Here is a 6,863-nt window from a genome sequence, read left to right on the forward strand (position 1 = left end):
GATATTATTATAAAATTGCTTCCTAAAGAATTCCACTAAATAGAAATATTAATGAGTTTACCCCTTTTTGGAAGATTACATCTTAAACTCAAAGGGCCGAGTACTACTACTCAGCTGTCTTGCCTGAGGGTTTCAGCCCCAGGAAAGTTCACTATGTGTTCAGTGAGACCAAGAAATGACAATGGAATGTTCCTGGGGTTAAAGGGTTTCTACCTGGCTTTATTCTCCCAGCAAGAGTTGGACACTAGAATCACATGCATCCAACAGTATGCAGGTCCGTAATCCTCATCTCTGCCTCTGGGAAGGTTTCTTTATGTAACAACTCAGTCAGTAATAGCTTGTTGCCTAGGGTGTGGAAGCAGTAGCCTAGCAGCAGGCCAATTAAATCAGAGCAGTTAAGTTCTGGTGAGTATCCCGGCAATAGGAACTTCCATTTTCCTCACATTAGCTCACCCGGTGCTTGGAAGTTTTCTTTTCCTGATTGTAATCTTTGGTGTTACCACTAGAGGACTCCTTGGAAGAAATTATCCTTTATACTTTTTCTGCTCTACATAAAGGTATGCATGTGAAATAAAGAAAGACTGACAGGGATGCAGAACAGTATAATTCACAAAGTGGTTAAAAATAACACTTTTGTCTGCCTGAGGGGGTGCAGCCTCTGTCCTCGGCACTGCCACCACTCCAGCCTCTGCTCTCTGCTCTCCTGCAGCCTTGCAGCCATGCTACTTTATCGCCCAGAGCACTGGGCCAAGCTCTTTATATAGATTCAATGATGATGTATTGTACACACATGTGTAGTGAGACAGTAGACCAGTAACAGGTGGGAATCCTGGCCATAGGAACCTTCACTTTATCCACACTCTTATTTGAATGTTTGGTAGAATGCACCTGTGAAGACTTCTATTCTTGGACTTTTTTTTGCTGGGAGGTTTTTTTTATAATTATTACTATTCAATTTCATTACTGGTAAGCAGTCTAATCAAATATTCTATTTGCTCCTAATTCAGTCTTGGAAGATTGTCTTTCTAAGGATTTATCCGTTTCTTCAAGGTTGTCCCATTTATTGGCATGTAATCTTTTGTACTAATCTCTTATAGTCCTTCATATTTTTGTGATGTCAGTTGTAATTTCTCTTTTATTTCTGATTTTATTTATTTATTTTTTTGATAAATATGGCTAAAAGTTTACTAATTTTATCTTTTTGAAGAATCAGATATTAATTTCATTGATCTTTTCTACTGTTTTCTTCAAGTCTGTGTTTCAGTTAATTCCACTGTAATCGCTATGATTTCCTTCCTTCTACTAATTTTCGGCTTTGTTTGCTCTGTTATTTTCTAGTTCTTCAGTTCGGGAGTAAGGTAAGATTGTTTACTTAAGGCTTTTATTCTTTCTTGATGTAGGCCTGTATTGCTAATAACTTTTTTTCTTAGAACTGTTTTTTCTGTGTCCAAAAGATTTTGGAATGTTGTTTCCATTTTCATTTGTTTCAAGGTATTTTTTAATTTCCTCTTTCTTTGTTGACCTATTGATTGTTTAGTAACATGTTTAGCTAAACATGTTTGTTTTTTACAGTGTTTTTCCATGTACTTGATTTTTAATTTAATGCCATTGTAAAAGATGCTTGCTAAGATTTCAGTCTTCTTAAATTTATTGAGACTTGTTTTATTGCCTAGCAAGTGATACACCCTGCAGAACATTCCATTTGCATTTCAGAAGTATATTCTGCTGTTTTTAGATGGAATGTGGATGCAGGCACTGCAGCCAGGAAGCAAGAAAGAGCTTTTTGCCCCTGACAGGAGCGACTGCTGCACACCTGTGACCCTACCATCACTCCAGATACTGGGTAGCTCCAGAGAGTAGAGCTTCTGGGCACTAGAAGGTGCCACCTACACAAAGTTATTATTCATAGTGATCATTAGAATTATGAAACAGCAGAAGAATTTTGTACAAAGCAGGATCCCTCAAACACCAGAAAGAGGCCTTAGTGAAAGTGAAATCACCGATATTCTTGATAAAGATTTCAAAATAAAAAGCATAAACATGCTCATGGAGCTACAGAAAAATATTCAAGATCTCAGGAATGACTTTTGAGAGAGAAATCTGAAAAATACAGTATCTGAAATGCAACACACACCAGAGGGATTTAAAAGCAGATTAGAAGATGTACAGGAGATAGTCAATAGAATAGGAATTAGAGAATGAGAATACAGAGAAACTGAGGCAGAGAGAAAAAAGGTTCTATGAATGAAAGAATAATAAGACAACCCTGTGACCAATCCCAATGGAACAATATTCACATTATAGGGGTACCAGAAGAAGAAAAAGAGAGAAAAGGAATAGCAAGCATATTTGAGGAAGTAATTGCTGAAAACTTGTCCAATCTGGGGAAGGAAATAGTCGCTCAAGCCATGAAAGTGCACAAATCACCCAACTCAAAGGACCCTAGGTAGACAACACTAAGACATATAATAATTAAAATGGCAAAGATCAGGGATAAGGACAGAATATTAAAAGGAGCCAGAGAGAGAAAAAAGATCACATACAAAGGAAAGCCTATCAGGAGACTTTTCAGCAGCAAGCTTACAGGCCAGAAGGGAGTGGCATGACATACTTAATGAAAGAGAAGGGCCTCCAACTGAGAATACTCTACTCGTAAAGATTATCACTTAAATTTGAAGCAGAGATTAAACAATATCCAGATAAGGAAAAGTTGAGGAAATTTACCTCCCACAAACAATCTCTGCAGAGTATTTTTAAGGGACTGCTATAGATGGAAGTACTTCTAAGGCTAAATAGCTGTCACCAGAGAAAATAAAACCACAGGAAAGGAAGTAGACTAATTAATTACTAAGAAAATGCAAAATTAAATCAGCTACCCTAAAAGTCAGTCAAGGGATACACAAAGAATACAGGATATGACACCTAACATAAACAGAGTGGAGGGAGAAGAAAAAGAAGGGAGAAAGAAAAAAGAGCCTTTAGATTATGTTTGAACTACTGTAATGAGTGAGTTAACTTAGATAGTAAAGAAACTGCCCTTGAACCTTTGGTAACCATGAATATAAAGCCTGCAATAGCAATAAGTACATATCAATCAATAATCACCCTAAATTACAGAATGGATAAAAGAGCAAGCCTGATCTATATGCTGCCTACAAAAGACTCACTTCAAACCCAAAGACACAGACTAAAAGTGAAGGGATGGAAAAAGATATTCATGAAAATAATAGGGAGAAAAAAGCAGGAGATACAGTACTTGTATCAGAAAAATAGACTTCAAAACCAAGAAGGTAACAAGAGACAAAGAAGGACATTATGTAATGATACAGGGTTTGGTCCAACAATAAGATATAAAGACTATAGATATCTATGCACCCAACATAGGAACACCCAAATACGTGAAACAAATAGTAACAGAACTAAAGGGGGAAATAGGACAGAATGCATTCATTTTAGGAGACTTAAGCACACCATTCATTCCAAAGGACAGATCAACCTGACACAAAATTAGTAAGAGACAGAGGCATTGAACAACAGATTAATTAGGACAGATGAACCTAACAGACATCTAAGGACACTCTACCCAAAAGCAGCAGGATACACATGCTTCTCAAGTGCCCATGGACATTTTCCAGAACAGATCACATACTAGACTACAAAAAGAGCCTCAGTAAATTTGGAAGATTGAGAACATGCCAGTCAGCTTCTCAGACCACAAAGGTATGAAACTAGAAGTAAATTATTCAAAGAAAACAACAAAAAACCCCACAAACACATGGAGGCTTAACAACATGCTCATAAATAATGGATCAATAACCAAATTGAAACAGATCAAGCAATATATGGAGTCAAATGAAAACAACAACTCAATACCCCAAAATCTATGGGATGCAGTGAAGGCAGTTCTAAAAGTATACTGCAGTAATGGCTTCCCTCAAGAAAGAAGAGCAACTCCAGATGAACAGTCTAACTCACAATTAATGAAACTAGAAAAAGAACAACAAATGAGGCCCAGAGTCAGTGGAAAGGACTGAATTAAGATTAGAGAATAAATAAATGAAATCAAGAAGAAAAAAAGTATAAGAATCAATGAAAGCAGGAGCTGATTCTTTGAGAAAATTAAATAGTTAACACCTGTCCAGACTTTTCAAGGAAAAAGAGAGTGTACACACATAAACAGAATCAGCAATGAGAATGGAAAAACCACTACAGATACCACAGAAATACAAAGAATTATTAGAGAATACTAAGAAAAATTATATGCTAACAAATTGGATAATCTAGAAGAAATGGACAACTTTCTAGAAAATTATAAGCTTCCAAGACTGACCCAGGAAGAAACAGAAAATTGGAACAGATAATTACCAGCAATGAAATTGAATTAGTAATAAAAAAAACTACCTAAAAACAAAACACTTGGAGCAGATGGCTTTCTCTGCTGAATTTTATCAAACATTTAGAGAAACCTAATACTGACCCTCCTTAAAGATTTCCAAAAGGAGGAAGAGGAGGGAATACATCCAAACTCACTCTATGAAGCCAGCATCACTACAACACCAAACCAGGCAAAGACAACTCAAAAAAAAAAATTACAGACCAATCTCCCTGATGAACATAGATGCAAAAATCCTGAACAAAATATTAGCAAACTAAATTAAAAAATACATGAAAAAGATCATCCATCATGATCAAGTGGGATTTATTCCAGGGATGCAAGGATGGTACAATATCAAAAATCCATCAACATCATACACCACATCAACAAAAGTAGGACAAAAATCATGTGGTCATCTCAATAGATGCTGAAAAAGCATTTGACAAAATTCAACATCAATTCATGATAAAAACTAATAAAAATGGGTATAGAAGGCAAGAACCTCAATATAATAAAGGCCATATATGATAAACCCACAGCCAACATCATACCTAACAGCAAAAAGCTGAAAGCTTTTCCTCCAAGATAGGAAACAAGACAAGGATGCCCACCCTCCCCACTTTTACTCAACATAGTACTGGAGGTCCTTGCCCCATATGGCAATCAGACAACACAAACAAATAAAAGGCATCCAGATTGCTAAGGAAGAAGTTAAACTGTCACTGTTCACAGATGACATGATATTGTACATAAAAAAAACCCTAAAGAATCCACCCACTACAACACTAGAACTAATAATTGAATTCAGCAAAGTTGCAGGCACAAAATTAATGCAAAGAAATCTGTGGCACTCCTACATACTGAAGATGAACTAGCAGAAAGAGAAATCAGGAAAACAATTCCACTTACAATTACATCAAAAAGAATAAAATACCTAGGAATAAACCTAACCAAGGAGGTGAAAGAGCTATACCCTGAAAACTACAAGACACTTCAGAGAAATGAAGGAAGACACCAATAAGTGGAAATACATCCTGTGCTCATGAATAGGAAGAATATTGTCAAAATTGTCATCCTGTCTAAAGCAATTACAGATTCAATGCAATCCCTGTCAAAATACCAACAGCATTCTTCAACAAACTTCTAAAACTCACATGGAGCCACGAAAGACCCCAAATGGGCAAAGCAATCATGAGAAGATAAAATAAAGCTGGCAGGATTATGCTCCCCAACTTTGTATATTAAGCTCTACTACAAAGCCACAGTAATCAAAACAATTTGGTACTGGCAGAAGAGCAGAACCATACATCAATGGAAGAGAATAGAGAGCCTAGTTATAAACCCAAGGATATATGGTCAATTAATATATGATAAAGGAGCCATGGATATGCAATGGGGAAATGACAGCCTCTTTAACAACTGGTGTTGGCAAAACTGGACAGCTACATTTAAGAGAATGAAACTGGATTATTGTCAAACTCTGTACACAAAAGTCAACTTGTAGTGGATCAAAGACCTGAATGTGAGTCATGAAACCATAAAACTATTAGAAGAAAACACAGGCCAAAATCTCTTGAATGTAAACATGAGCAACTTTTTTCCTGAATGCATCTCCTTGGGCAAGGGAAACAAAAGCAAAAATGAACAAATGGGACTACATTAAACTAAAAAACTTTTGTACAGCAAAGGACACCCATCAGTAGAATAAAAAGGCATCCTACATTATCAGAGAATATATTCGTAAATGACTTATCTGACAAGGGGTTGACATCAAAAATGTATGAAGAACTCACAAGCCTCAACACCCGAAAACCAAATAACCCAATTAAAAAATGGGCAGAGGATCTGAACAGACACTTCTCCAAAGAAGAAATTCAGATGGCCAACAGGCACATGAAAAGATGCTTCACATCACTAATCATCAGAGAAATGCAAATTAAAACCACAATCAGATATCACCTGGGATAGGGAGGTTGGGGAGGGAGGGAGAAGGGGATTAAGTGATATTATGGTCAGCACACATAATGGAGGGGAGGCATGGGGAAGGCAGTATAGCACAGAGAAGACTAGTGACTATTGCATCTTACTCTGCTGATGAACAGTGACTGCAATGGGGTGTGTTGGGGGTACTTGATAATAGGGTGAATGTACTAACTACAGTGTTGCTCATGTGAAATCTTCAGAAGATTATATATCAATGATATCTTAATAAAAAAATAATAAAACAGCAGCAGACTCACAGACTTCAAGAAGGGACTAGTGGTTACCAAAGGGAAGGGAGTGGGGAGGATGGGTGGGAAGGGAGGGATAAGGGGAAAAGGGGCATTATGATTAGCACACATAATGTAGGGGGAGCATGGGGAAGGCAGTATAGCAACCACAATGTTGTTCATGTAAGTGTACATTAAGGACACCAAAAAAAAAAAGACAATGAAAAGAATGTTTATTTTTTTCTAATGGGATTTTTTTTCTATTTTAGTTACAATTT

This window comes from Manis pentadactyla, chromosome 3, assembly GCF_030020395.1.
Source record: "Manis pentadactyla isolate mManPen7 chromosome 3, mManPen7.hap1, whole genome shotgun sequence".
Taxonomy (NCBI): Eukaryota; Metazoa; Chordata; class Mammalia; order Pholidota; family Manidae; genus Manis; species Manis pentadactyla.